General features: G+C 44.7%; 1 protein-coding gene across 1 annotated transcript in view; it reads left to right on the forward strand.

Annotated features, from left to right (window-relative positions):
• The window catches only part of LOC106811518, a 77,546-nt gene that overhangs the window by 33,876 nt on the left and 28,611 nt on the right, over positions 1-15,059 (forward strand). The window lies entirely within an intron of this gene.

The raw sequence follows: 15,059 nt of genomic DNA on the forward strand, positions 1-15,059 counted from the left end.
CTTATTCGAATAAGCAACTGGGAACTGGTAACTGGTAACTGCTTTGCCTGGTTACTAGTTCCAACTGGGAGCTAACTTCCCCGAGCTCGTTAATACACGGTCTTTCGATGTATGACCGTTTCTTGGGGCTGATAGGTCAGCCGAGTGACGTCAACGGACTGTGTTAAAGAGCCCATCGCGGTTAGGTTCTAAATTAATTTTACCAAGTTTATATACGGTTGTACACCAGTGCCTTGCTGATTTCACCCAGAAGGACGTTGGAACCAGTCTGTATGCACTACGTCAAACATGAGGTGATTGCAATTCTTTCCAAAATGTCATTCATTCTTCCTTTCAGCACTGACCTTCCTAGCTCAATCCCCGAGTAGACCCAGCGCAAGACCCGGTCACTCCATTGAAGATATATGCGTTTTAGTCCCATATGGCAGCGATGTCGTCATTATTTTGACTCGAAGATTGCTTTCTAGCGAGTGATTTACACTTCATGAAAAAGTAGGGTAATATCTGAATCGGATCTGATGTTGTCGAACAAAAACAAAACGGTCTCCGATGGTGATGGATGGAAATAAAATAAATCGCATATTATTTTGGCACGCGGATTTAAAATAGAACATTAGTCATCATCATAAACTTTTTTGTCGTAATACTTGCTATACGATGAGATGTTTTGAGAACGTGGCCATGACTGTAGATATACGATATCGTATTTGCCTTGACTTGCTCCATAATCATATGTCATTGCTAGAATCAATGACTAATGCCCACGCTTTATAGATTTGCTTTATTTGCGATCTGCCGCATTTGGGCCCTTTATCTGTTTGCTGTTTGTCACGAGCGAAGAATAGCTCTTCTGTACTCTTTCCCCAAGAACACATCTATCACAAACAGCGGGGTTTTTATTTTTAATATCATCGCTCGTTAACAAAGCGATAGAAAGAATCTGTAGAAGAAGTGCGTTTAGTACGTAGAGAGGGTGATAAGGGGGTGAAGAGAGAGAGAACGAGAGAGGAAGGGAAAGAGGGTGGGAGGAAGGTGGGAGGGCGGGCAGGTATGCAGGCAGGCAAGCAGGCAGGCAGGCAGGGTATTTAGTAGTTATAATGAGGGACGGATACCGCGTGATACCTGCGCGATGTGAAAGCGCGAATTCCTATCACGTTTTATTTCAACAATCCGCATTTCGCTTCTCGAATATATCGAAGTACCTGAAAACACAGTTCTTTGTTTTTCGCCTCCCGGTCTGACACAGATTCTCTCCCACCCCCTCACACCTGGCCTGAGGCTATCACGCTGTGTGTGTGTGTGTGTGTGTGTGTGTGTGTGATATATTAAGAATTGAAGAACCGAATGCAATGCTAATCGTGTTAGGGTTGTCACCGTTGCACTGTAGGATTTTCCGCTAATACCTATTTTGCGGCATTTTTTAAACGAAACAGCTCGCTGGTATTCCTCACACACGCGTTCGTGTACTTCATTCTAAGCTTCATGGTATGCAACCGGAATAGTTGACGGAATTTACACGGCGGTTTAGTTTACTTCGTTCTTCTTTGTTGGATTCTTAAATTTCGCTCACGTTTCTCAACCAGTCCCACATTTACTCAAACAGACGTAACAGGCGTAACGCATGTTAATTTCTGTACTATTGTCGACTGGTGGTAATCGGTTACGGGAAAGTCCCCGCTTTATCGGGATAGGTCCAAAAACCATGAGTAGATCCCGATTTAGCGGTGGTCCTGATTAAGCGGTGAACAAAACAACGTGCATACAGATTATTTTTTTAAGACGCATATCGTTTAAACGAAGCGCCCGTTTATCCGAAGCCAGATAAAGCGGGGACCACTGCATTGCAAGGAACACCAGCGCCCTCTTTCTGGGAAAACCCGCTATCCGGGTGTAATCGCGAAATCGCGCTGGTCTGACTCTAGACTGGCACCCGATGCTTCACCACGTGAAAAGAACCCGTTAACTTAGTAACTAAGGCGAAGAGACGTGGCCATGGGTCTCGTCTGCGTCCGTGGCGCCGTCATCGCACCAGCAGACGCCTCCTTGCGTGCGCGTGTGCTTGTGTTTTTTGCCGTGTTTAGGGAACCTCGTCGTGAGATTCCTTAGAGCCGGCGTCAGCGCCACGAACGCGTGTTTGTTCGTCGGATTTGTAGCGGCGGGGTGGGGGTGGGGGTAAGACGCGCTCATTAATGCACACGCAGAGGGATTCCAACCGTTTCCCCCCGTGGCTCTGAGTTCACAGGTTGATTCGTGACGACGACGACTCACGCAGTCGGTCTGCGCATAACGTTGCATGTTGCATAACATAACGTTACATAACGTTGCATGTTGGTGTGCCTTCCTGCCTGCCTGCCAGCTTCTCGGTGTACCTGCTTGCTGTGTGCCAGCTTGTCTGTGTGCCTGCCTGCCTGCTTGTCTGTGTGTCTGCTTGCTGCTTGCTGTGTGCCAGCCTGTCTGCCTGCCTCTCTGCCTTCCTCGCTGCCTGCCTACCTGACTGTCTGCCTACCTCCGTGGTTGCTTGCCTGCTAAACCCTATTGTGTCTTTTCACGAACTTTGTTCTCAGCGGAGGTGAAAAATCTTCGTTGGTGTAGAATTAGCTGGTTTTTGTGCGTGGGAACGAGCAGGCGGGCGCCGGCACACGCACACAGTAGGGCGCTTTCTTGTTTGCGTGGAGAGGGAGAGAGAGAGAGAGAGAGAGAGAGAGAGAGAGAGAGAGAGAGAGAGAGAGAGAGAGAGCTTCTCCCTCTCTCTCCCCCTTTCACTTCCCACCACCCTGTCCCAAGTCTCGCGCGCAATCTTTTTCGCGCTCTCTCTCTTTCTCTCTCTCTCCGTCTCTCGCTCACACTACACCCCCTCTTTCTTTCTCTATGTCTCTCTCTCCCTCTCTCTCCCCCCCCCTCTCTCTCTCTCTCTCTCTCTCTCATTGTGATGCGTGATGTAACACCGTGAGCCCCTTGAGGTCGGAGGATATTTCTCAGCCACGATCGCGTGTAGACTGCCTCTTGTAAGTCGCTGAGATCAACGATGAGAGTCGTATGGCCTTGTGCTCTCAGCCACGGGGACTCACGGGTGCAGGGAGGGGAGGGTCAGTCTAGCGCGTGTGGGTATCAAACGTGTGCGACTTAAAGCGCGTGCGCGCGTGTGTGTTTTAAAGTTATTGTGTTTGTAAAAGCGAAGCGTAATTGCGAACGAGTAAACGACGTTTGACTTTCGGGTCACTGCGTGAAGAGGAAGATCAAGCATATACTGAGTTTGTGGTCTGCCGTGATCGTACTTGTACAAGTATCAGGTACGTGTTTGTGGGTCTGCCATGATCGTCTACTTGTACAAGCAATAGTGGTTGTGGTCTCGGCTGATCGTTACTTGTACACAGTGGTTACGTGTTTGTGGGTCTCCGTTTGGTCCGTTATTGTACAGGTATATACGGTTTGTGGGTCTCCGTGATGCGTTACTTGTAGCCGGCATATCCGTGGTTGTGTGGGGTCTCGTGATCTGTTACTGTGTACAAGTTTATACGTTTCGTTGTGGGTCCCTCCGTGATCGTGTACTTGTGAGCACAGTCTACTACTGGTTTGTGGGTCTCCGTGGTCGTTAGCTTGTAGCAAGTTTATACGTGGTTTGTGGGCTCTCCGTGATCGTTACTTGGTACAGTATTACGTGGTTTGTGGGTCTCCGTGATCGTTACTTGTACAAGTATATACGTGGTTTGTGGGTCTCCGTGGTCGTTACTTGTACAAGTATATACGTGGTTTGTGGTCTCCCGGACGTACCTTGCTTACAAGCATATCGTGTTTTGTGGGTTCCCGTGATGCGTGTACCTTGTACAAGTATTACTCGTTTTGGGTCTCCGTGATCGTCACTTGGTACAAAGTAATACGTGTTTGTCTGGTCTCCGTGGTCGTTAGCTTGTACAAGTACATATACGTGGTTTCGTGGGTGCTCCGTGGTCGAGTTACTTGTACTAAGGTATACCTACTGGTTTGTGGGTCTGCCGTGGTCGTACGTACAAGTAATATACGTCGTATTGTGGGTCTCCGTGATCGTCACTGTACAAGTACTATACGGGTTGTGGTCCCGTGGTCGTTACTTGTACAAGTATATAGCGCTGTTTGTGGTCCTGCCCAGTGGTCCGTTACCTTGTACAAGTATGATACGTGGTTTTGTTTTTGGTCTCCGTGTACGTTACTTGACAAGTTGATACGTGGTTTGTGGGTCTCCGTGATCGTTACTTGTACAATGTTATATACGTGGTTTGTGGGGTCTTCCGTGTTCGCGTTACTTGTACAAGTTTATACGTGGTTTGTGGGTCTCGCTTGGTCGTTACCTGTGGTTACAAGTATATACGTGGTTTTGTGGGTCTCCGTGTTCGTTACTCTGTACAAGTAATATAACGTGGTTTGCTGGTTCTCCGTGATCGTTACTTGTACAAGTATATTACGTCGGTTGTGCGGTCTTCCGTGGTCGTTACTTGTACGAAGTATATACGTGTCTTGTGGGTCTCCGTGTCGTTACTTAGTACACATACTACGTGGTTGTTGGGTCTCCGTGTCGTACTGTAAAGTATATACGTGGTTTGTGGTCCCCCGTGGTCGTTACTCTGTACAAGTACTATACGTGTTTGTGGGTCTCCTGATCTTACTTGGTACAAGTTATACGTCGTTTGTGGGTTCCGTGATCGTTACTTGTACAAGTATATACGTGGTTTGTGGGGTCTCCGTGGTCGTTACTTGTACAAGTATACTACGTTGTTTTGTTGGTCTCCGTGATCGTTACTTGTACAAGCATATAAGTGGTTTGCTGTGTCTCCGTGATCGTTAAATTGTAGCAGAGTATATACGTCGTTTGTGGGTCTGCGCGTGATGGCGTCATTGTAGCAAGTATATACGTTGTTTGGTGGGTCTGCGCGTGATCGTTTACTTGGTACAGTATATACGGTGGGTTTGTGGGTCTCGTGTGTCGTTAGCTTGTGAACAATATATACGGTTGGGTTTGTGGGTCTCCGTGTCGTTACTTGTACAAAGTATCTAACGTGGTTTGTGCGGTCTCCGTGATCGTTACTTGTTACACAGTATAATGACGTGGTTTGGTGGGTCTCCGTGTCGTTAACTTGTAACAAGCTATATACGTGGTTTTGGTCGGCTCTCCCGCTGATCGTTACTTGTACAACGTTTATTACGTCGTTTGTGGGTCTCCGTGATCGTTACTGTAACAAGTATATGCGGTGTTTGTGGTCTCCGTGGTGTTACTTGTACAAGTAATACGTGGTTGTGGGTCTCCCGTGATCGTTTACTTGTACAAGCATATACGGGTTTGGTGGGTCTCGCGTGACGTTACTTGTATCAAGTATATACGCCGTTTGTGGTGCCCTGTGATCCGTCACTTGTACAAGTATATACGTGGTGTTGTGGGTCTCCGTGTCCGTTAACTCTATACAGTACAAGTATATACGGGTGTTGTTTCGTGGGTCTCGTGGTCGTACTTCTGGTACAGAGTTTATTACCGTCGTTTGTGGGTCTCCGCGTGATCTGTTACTTGTACATAGTATATACCGTCGGTTTGGTGCGGTCTCCGTGGCTCGTTTACGTTGTACAGGAGTATATGACGTGGTTTGTGGGTCTCGTGCTCGTTACTTGTAACAAGTATATACGCCGTTTGTGGGTCTCTCGTGATCGTTATTGTACGGCAGTACAAAGTTACTACGTGGTTTGATGGGTCTCCGTGATCGTTACTTGTACAAGTATATAGCGTGGTTTGGTGGGTCTCGCGTGAGTCGCGTTACTTTGTACAAGCGTATATTACGTCCGCTTTGCTGGCTCTCCGTGATCGTTAAATGTACAAGTGATATACGTGTTTGTGGGTCTCGTGATCGTTACTTGTAACAAGCATATACGTGGTTTGTGGGTCTCCGTGATCGTTACTTGTACCAATAATATACGTCCGTTTGTGGGTTTCCATGATGCGTTAGAAAAAATACATGGTTACAAGTATATTGCGTCGTCAGGGTCTCGCGGATCGTTACTTGTACAAGCATATACGTGGTTTGTGGGTCTCCGTGATCGTTACTTGTACAAGTATATACGTCGTTTGTGGGTCTCCATGATCGTTACATGTACAAGTATATACGTCGTTGTGGGTCTCCATGATCGTTTACATGTATCGAGCAGCCGCGATTTCACTCCACACACACACACACGCGCACGCACACACACACAAAACACGCACGCACGCGCGCGCGCCCGCACACATACACACACACGCACGCACGCACGCACGCACGCACGCACGCACGCACGCACGCACGCATGCATGCATACATACATACATACATACATACATACATACATACATACATACAACGACTCCGATGTAATGCTTACGCGACTGGAGAAAGCAGAGCACAGACGATTGTTGCTCGTTCTAAATGCATGTCGGTCATTCGTACGTGCTGCCGGTTAGCTTCGGGGTGTCCTTATTTTTCATTAGACGAAACTTTGTCGTCGTCTAGCAGTGATTGATCGTTTTTTCGTAGTTTTTCATCCATTTGAAATAAGAGTGTAGATAGGTTCATTGGGCAGCAGACCGACCAGGCTGCGATACTAACGTTAATACGGGTCAGTGAAGTAGTCTCCCAGTTCCCGTTCCCAGTATCTGCGCGATAAGGCAACTAGTAACTAGGCAACAGGGTCAAGTTTACCAGTTCCGCAGTTTCCAAGTTCCTTATTCACGAATAGAGGAACTAGTAACTATAGGCAAGCAGTTCCCTAGTTCGAGTTCCCAGTTTCTTATTTCGAATAAGGAACTAGTAACTAGCAAAGCAGTTATCCAGTTCCAGTTCGAAATGAAATTGAATTGGGAACTGCGGTAAGCTAGGCAAAATCAGTAACTAGTTACTATATCGGGATCATTACTCCTTTGGCACACAGTTTACTTCGAACTGCGTAACTGAATCAAGTCAGGCTTGGGTATCGAAACTGTAACTGATCCTAATAATAAATGTGTGCAAAAGGTTCAATTTGGCCGAATAAAGTAACTAGTAACTATTTTGCCTAAGTTACCAGTTACCGAATTCAGGATGTGCATTTCGAACTGGGAACTGGGAACTGCTTTGCCTAGTTAACTAGGTCCTTATTCGAATAAGGAACTGGAACTTGGTAACGCCTTTGCCTAGTTACTATCCTTATTCGAAATGAAAAGGCAACAGGACTGGTAAACTGCTTTGCCTAGTTACTAGTTCCTTATTCGAATAAGCAACCTGGGAACTGGTAACTGGTAACTGCTGTTGGCCTGGTTACTAGTTCCAACTGAAGCTAACTTCCCCGAGCTCGTTTAATACGAACGTCCTTCGATGTAGTGACCGTTTTCTTGGGGGGCTGATAGGTCAGCACGACGTGACTCACGGAACTGTAGTTAATAAGAGCCGGCATCGCGTTTAGGTTCTAAATTAATTTACCAAGTTATATACGTTGACACCCAGTGCCTTGCTGGATGGTGCGAGCCCCAGAACAGGACGTTGGGCAACCAGTCCTGTATGCACTACGTCAAACATGAGGTGATTGCAATTCTTCGCAAAATGTCATTCATTCTTCTTTCAGCACTGACCTTCCTAAGCTCAAATCCCCGAGTAGACTCCAGCGCCAAGACGCCGTCACTCCATTGCAAGATATATGCGTTTTAGTTCCATATGGCAGCGATGTCGTCATTATTTTGACTCGAAGATGCTTTCTAGCGAGCTGATTTACACTTCATGAAAAAAGTAGGGTAATTCTGAATGCGGATCTGATGTGGTCGACAAAAACGAAAACGGTCTTCCGGATGGTGATGGATGGAAATTAAAATAAATCGCATATTATCTTTGGCACGCGATTTAAAAAGGAACATTAAAGTCATCATCATAGAACTTTTTTGTCGTAATACTTGCTATACGATGAGATGTTTTTGAGAACGTGGCCATGACTGGTAGATATACGATATCGGTATTTGCGCTGACTTGCTCTCATAATCATAACTGTCCATTGCTAGACGTCAAGGACTTAATGCCCACGGCTTTTATAGATTTGCTTTATTTGCGATCTGCCGCATTTGGGCCCTTTAATCTGTTTCTGTGTTTCACGAGCGAAGATAAGCTCTCTGTAGCTCTTTCCCCAAGGACACATCTATAAAACAAACGAGCGGGGTTTTTAATTTTTCATATCATCGCTCGTTAACTCAAGCGATAGAAAGAATCTGTAGAAGAAGTGCGTTTAGTATCGTAGAGAGGGTGATCAGGGGCGAAATGAAAGGAGACGGGAGAGGAAGGGAAAAGAGGGTGGTGAGGACGGTGGAGGGCGGGCAGGTGCCAGGCAGGCAGCAGGCAGGCAGGCAAGGGTATTTAGTAGTTATAATGAGGGACGGATACCGCGTGATACCTCGCGCGATCGTGAAAGCGCGAATTCCATATCAGCGTTTATTTCAACAATTCTGGCATTTCGCTTCTCGAATATATCGAAGTACCTGAAAACAGCAGTTCTTTGTTTTTCGCCTCCGCGTGTCTGACAGCCAGATTCACTCCCACCCCCTCACACCTGGCCCTGAGGCTATCACGCTGCTGTGTGTGTGTGGTGTGTGTGTGTGTTGGTGTGCGTGCGTGCGTGCGTGCGTGTGTGTGTGTGTGCGTGCGTGCGTTGCGTGCGTGTGTGCGTGTAAGCAAACCAAGCCCTAATAGTTGCAGTGACCGAGACGCCCAAAAATTAAGTGCACCGCCTACGGAGGTATAACCAAGCTGGGACTGGTCTCTTTTAACCGTCTGGATCCCTAGTTTATGAAAAGACATGTTGAGTTGCAGCACCCTTGTACAACATGCGCGATATAACCCTTTTGTTTACTGTAAACCATACTGAAAAACATGACATTTTCAGTTAATTTTGCTTGTGTCTTTTTATTTATTTTGCGTGAAATTACACCCATTATATTTTAATAATTGAGTGGTAATATCAATGTACTTTCATTAAAATAATATGTCAATGTATTATGGGGCAGTTGATGCTGGCTAAGGGGCGGAGAGGGCCAAAATTATACCCCAAATGTGGCATTTTTTGGCGATTTCGACCAAAATAATGTTTACTTTCTTGGCACTACTAAAACCAAGTACATGTTATCGAGCTGTGTCACGATCTGACTGTATCATGGCCTAGGTGTGCTATTTGATCAAAATTGGTTTTATCATGGTAATACGGTACAACATGGTACATTACCGCCGTTGTTTACGGTAACATCCAAAAAACTGACATTTCAGTTTACTTGCTTATTTTAATGAAATCTCAGGCCCATTATATTTGTATCAATTGATGGTATATCAAATGTAATTTCATTGAAATGAGATATGTAGGCCATGTTTTTGAGGCAGTTTTATGGCTGGCTAGGGGGTTAAGGCCAAAATTATACCCCAAATTTGGCATTTTTTGGCGATTTCGACGCAAATAATATGTAATATTTTCTTGCACGTATTCCACAATACATGTTATAACTGTGTCAGATCTGACTCTATCATGGGCCGTAGATGTGATATTTGATAAAAAACTCAGTTTCAGCATGGTCACGGGTACAGACAATGTGGCAATTAACCCTTATTTGTGACAGACCGTTAAAACACTTTTTCATTTACTTCCAGTATTTTATAAACTCAGCCCATGCAGATGTTTAGACGGATGTTTATCAATGTTTTTTGATTGAAAATATAGATGAAGGCAATGCATTTTAGGCAGTTTTCTATGCTTGTTAAGGGGGTTAAGGGCCCAAAAAATATACCAAGAAAATCTGGCATATTGTTGATAATTTTGACGCCATAATAAAGAACGTTTCCATGCATACTGCGCACCAATACATGTACACTACCAAGTATCATAGGTCTACCTGACTGAAGGCCTTATCCAATCAGTCTGGATGTATGCATTGTTATAAAAAATGAGTTGAAGGCATGTGAAGGCTGAGTACACATGGTACATTGAACCCTGTTTACAAACAAATGCTAATGGTTAACATAACAGTGTGGGCATGATGTGCATAGCCATTTTTCAACATCAAATCTATGTGCCACTTTCTTCTTCTGTATGTGTTCTGATTTCAAGGTCAGTACAATGAACAAGGCATTCGATGCACTCTATAGTCCAGCAGGAGAATAAGGACATTTCTCGCAACATCAACGCAGTTCTTGTCTGTGCAGTAGAAATGTGTCAGGTCTCGGAACTTCACTGGAGCTGATGGCATGGAGTGAACATCGTCTGTGTTATGCCTCCATCATCACAAAGCGGACCAAACGCATGGCCAACGCGGTTCAATCAAACATCTTGGTTGGGGATGTGACTCCTGCACCAAATCCTGTTTGGCAGCTTTGCGTGCCAGGACAATGTTGTTTGGAAGGCATCTTCTGTTGGAGGAAGCATGGATTGCCATACTTGTCTGTCATTGTAGCCATGCTGTAACCCAACCTCATCAGTGCTGTCCATCATTGCATCCTTTCCCGTGAAGAGTCAGTGTGTAGGCTCACGGGCTATCCGTGATGCTCTCCTTTATGTCGTCTTCATGGAATGACTTGAGGCGTTTGTCAGACTGTCGCGCATGTTTCACCGCAGTTTCGAGTAGGCCCTACCTACGCCGTTTTTTCCTATCCTGTTTCATTGCAACATGTGGTGGCCGCATGGCGCTGCGAGCATGAGCAGGCATGGGGGGGAAGGGAGACACTCGCATATTGTTGGGCCAAGTTAATTCGCAATGTATGTAAAGCAGATGCAGTTTTCCTTTTCTGAATGACGCAGCATCACATGTACACATAAGTCAGCCAGTTGTCCTCTGCTGACATAGTAAAGGCCAGCAAAACCAAGACATCTGTGTCGTCGCAGCGATTATGATTCTATCATGGTCCTTGATTGTTAGTGCACTAGGCATGCAGGATCATAGTGTTCGGCCTCTCCTTGTTCACTGTACAGTGATTCAACAGATGACGCTCCAGATGGACAACACGACCTTCACAAGAGTTTCTTATAAATCCTCCTGGCCAGATAATGGATTTTCGTTGGGAACATATTCTTCTGGCATTCTCCAAGATATACTGTGAGATGTAATTGCAAGGCTTGCCTTGTTTCCGCGACTCCCTTGAGAAACTTGCCTGTAGTTAGGTAATTGTTGCTCCCCCCTGGATCCTATAAGTAGGTAAAACTGGAAGAATCGCCCACCCGCTCGCTTCTGTGGTCTTGATAGATGACAACGTTATCATACCGAATCGAAGTCCACGCATCTCGAATATCTTGCGCAATGCTTAGCCAGGAAACGCATTATCAGATGATTCCTCCAGCCCTCCCTTGTTACTGCGTTCCCACCCAGTGGTTCCGGTCTGCTCCATAGCATGAATCTGGCTGTGCTTTGCTGTAGATGCAAGGTCTGCTGTAACATGCAGTATGTGATGCTGCCCCAACTCCTCAGTATATGTTGGCAGCTAGCCTCAAACGAAGTGGTAAAATAATGGGTTGACGAAGTCAGATGGTGAGGCATTGATGAAGGTTAGATATCCGTATCGTAGTAAGCGGGACAGTCTGTACTGACGAGGGCGTTGAATCCACTCCAGGCCGGAATGCTAATTCAGCCATGCTCCATGCAGGTCGCTTCGCACTTGGCCATATGAAATCTTTCATTAATGACCGGCTTATCCGACGTTTCATCCTCCCACTTGATAGGTTACAATGGCTATGGCATTCTTTGCAGACTTTGCGGTAGCCTTGGAGTTGTTGTTTCCTTGTACTGGCTCAGTGTTCCAAGGATTTCTGCTTTGTATAAGGATCAAAGGACATATCATGACTGAGTGAATCGTTGGTACAACACAACACCATGGCAATGATGTAGTGCGTTTCCCCCCCCCGCATCAACTGTCTCCTCATTATGATCAAAGTGTTCGATGGCAGCCATCAACCGACTGATTCAGTTTCTAGGATCAATCCTGTGAAATCCCACGAAGACCTTACTTTTAGATGGTACTGAAGTTGATTCAAAGAGCTACTGAATGGTTAAGAACTTTCTCACTCATTAATAGTTTATTGGAATATCCCACTGTCTGAGAACGTCCTATAAGCTCCTTACTCCTAATATATTCATGTGGCAACTTAAACACAGCAAGGAGATGCGCCCGCGCGTGCGCCCGGCGGCTCGGCATATGGGGACTTGCAAGGCCACAATGTATGTGTTTGCGTCCTTACAGGACTGAGAAATGATACTGTGACAGATACGCAAGGCACTCTTATGTCAGCATCACTTGAGTCACAGTGTCTAATCATTGTCAAAAGATTCCTTCAAGGTCACCAGGCTATGAAATCGTACAATGTCTCTGGAACAAAAGTTCTTACCATTGTCGTACATTCACGTCTCCGGCTTGAGCATAAGTTGCTAGTTTGAAAAAGGTATCCTAGCCCATTGCATCTGCGAAGGATACCAGCAGCTCGATGAAGGACGACACTATCCGGATCCACATCACTTCCATCTTCACTGGTAAATCGCATTCGACCGGTATTCCATTGATTTCTATGTTCAGTTGCAGGCAACTTTCTTAATATAACCATCATTATAAAATATAAATGGGGCTGAGTTTCATAGAAATAAGCAAGTAACTGAAAATGGCAATTTTTTCAGTTTATGTTACCCCGTAACAAGGGTTAATGTAGCCATGTTGTATCCGTTTACCAACTGCTGAAATCTGATTTTTTTATCAATAGCACATCTAGGCCGCATGAATTACAGTCAGATCTGACACAGTGGTAACATGTATTGGTGAAAATAGTGGCAAGAAAAATACACATTATTTTGGTCAAAATTTCAAAAACAGTGCAAATTGGGGTATAGACTTTCGGCCCCTTAAGCCCCCTTACAGCATAAAACTGCCTCAAAAACCATGCTACATACTATTTTCAAGTAAAATACATTTGATATAACACATCAATTAATAAAATATAATGGCCTGATTTCATCAGAAATAAGCAAGTAACGAAAATGTCATTTTTTCAGATGTTAGCCGTAAACAAGGGTTAATGTACCATGTTGTACCCGTTTACGCAATGCTGAAACTGATTTTTTTATCAATAGCACATCTAGGCCCCATTGAATACAGTCAGATTCTGACACAGTGGAACATGTATTGGTGAAATAGTGCAAGAAAATATACATTATTTTGGTCAAAATTTCAAAAAAATGCCCAAAATTTTGGGTTATAATTTTGGCCCCTTAACCGCCTTTAGCAGCATAAAAACTGGCCTCAAAATACATATGCTACATATCTATTTCAAGTGAAGTACATTGGATATACCATCAATTATAAAATATAATGGGCCTGATGTTCAATAAAAAAACAATAACTGAAAATGTCATTTTTTCAGATGTTATCCGTAAACAAGGGGTTAATGTACCAGTGTTGTACGCCGTTTACCATGCTGCAAACTGATTTTTTTATCAATAAGCACACCTAGGTCCCTCCCATGAAGTACAGTCAGATCTGACGACAGGATAAGCATGTATTGGTTTGTAGTGCAAGAAAATAGTACATTATTTTGGTCGAAAATCGCCAAAAAATGCTCAAATTTGGGTATAATTTTTGGCCCCTTAACCCCTCTTGGCAGCATAAAACTGCCTCAAATACAGTTGCCTACATATCTATTTCAATGAAATACATTGATATAAACCCTCAATTATAAATATAATGGGGCTGATTTCATCAAATAAGCAAGTAGACTGAAATGTCATTTTTTTCACATGTTAACCGTAATACAAAAGGTTTAATTCGGCATGTTGTATCAAGGTTGCATGCACCTACAACCATGTCTTTTCATAACTAGGGATCGCAGATGGTTAAAATGAGACCAGTCCCAGCTTGTTATACCTCCGGTAGGGGTATCTCCTTAAATAGAGCCCTTTTTCAGCTTTGGTCACTGCAACTCATAAGTGTTGTTAGCTTTGCCTGATAGTGATCAGCTGCATTAGTAGAGCGGTCAAAAACTAATGATATGCGTTGCCGCGGTGTACTACATGCGTAGCGTGTCGTGAGTGGGCTGAGATTGTGTTACACGGGTATGATGTTGTGTGCTGTATGTACATAACAACATGTCATGAGTGGGCTGAGATTGTGTTACACGGGTGTGAGTTGTAGTGGGAGTGGGGAGGTAGTGGCACTGGGGGTTGCGGGGACGATGGCGGCGGTAGCAGTAGTAACAGTAGTAACAGGAAGTTTTATTATGCTCTAACAATCAGGCTTGGACGCGTTCGGATTAAATTTGATCCGGATTAGGTTGCTCGTAACATTGCTCCCGATTAACTAAAGCTGGACTCAATTTTTAACATTTAACCATTTTTTCGGGTTCATTCGCGCGTTGAAAGGCAGCGAGTGAATTCCGGTTTGCCGGTGTCAAATAACATCCTTCCGAGTACCCTAGCGCGACATTGGGTTCGTGCTGAAGCACATGCTATAACACGTGCTAACACTGTCACCCTAAAACAGTTATGAAGCAACATGCAGGGCGTCAAGTTCCTATTTTTTCCTATATTTTCGTCGTATTATTCCTGGGCCAATTCCTATTTTCTTCCTATTTTCTGGACAAAATTCCCTGTTTTCCTATTTTTTGAAGGCTTTCAATTTTTCTGAATCCCAGATTGTTTATTATCCTTCTCAGAATGCAGATTTACATTTCAGGTGACGCGACTATTTTCAAAAATTTCATGGGGAGGACGCCCCAAACGCCCACCCGCCTTATTTGAAATTAACGTATATATACTCTTTACTATCACATGATTTATTTTCAGTAAAGTTGTTTCTCAGGTTGGATGTGGTATGTGTATCCAGAAGGGGTCCAGGGGGTTCCGACCCCCCGCCTTTTACGCCAAAAAGGGAAAACACAAAAGATAATTTCTGCTTAAAAATTTGGAATTCCATCTTGCATTCTAGACATCAAAATTACTGGCTCAGATGCTCTCAGAAGCACGGCAATTTTTGAAAAAAAATTGTGGGGAGGTCCCCCTAACCCCCCCCTCCCTCCTAAGTGCACCGAGTGCC

Source organism: Priapulus caudatus, unplaced genomic scaffold, assembly GCF_000485595.1.
Source record: "Priapulus caudatus unplaced genomic scaffold, Priapulus_caudatus-5.0.1 Scaffold19, whole genome shotgun sequence".
NCBI classification, from domain to species: Eukaryota; Metazoa; Priapulida; class Priapulimorpha; order Priapulimorphida; family Priapulidae; genus Priapulus; species Priapulus caudatus.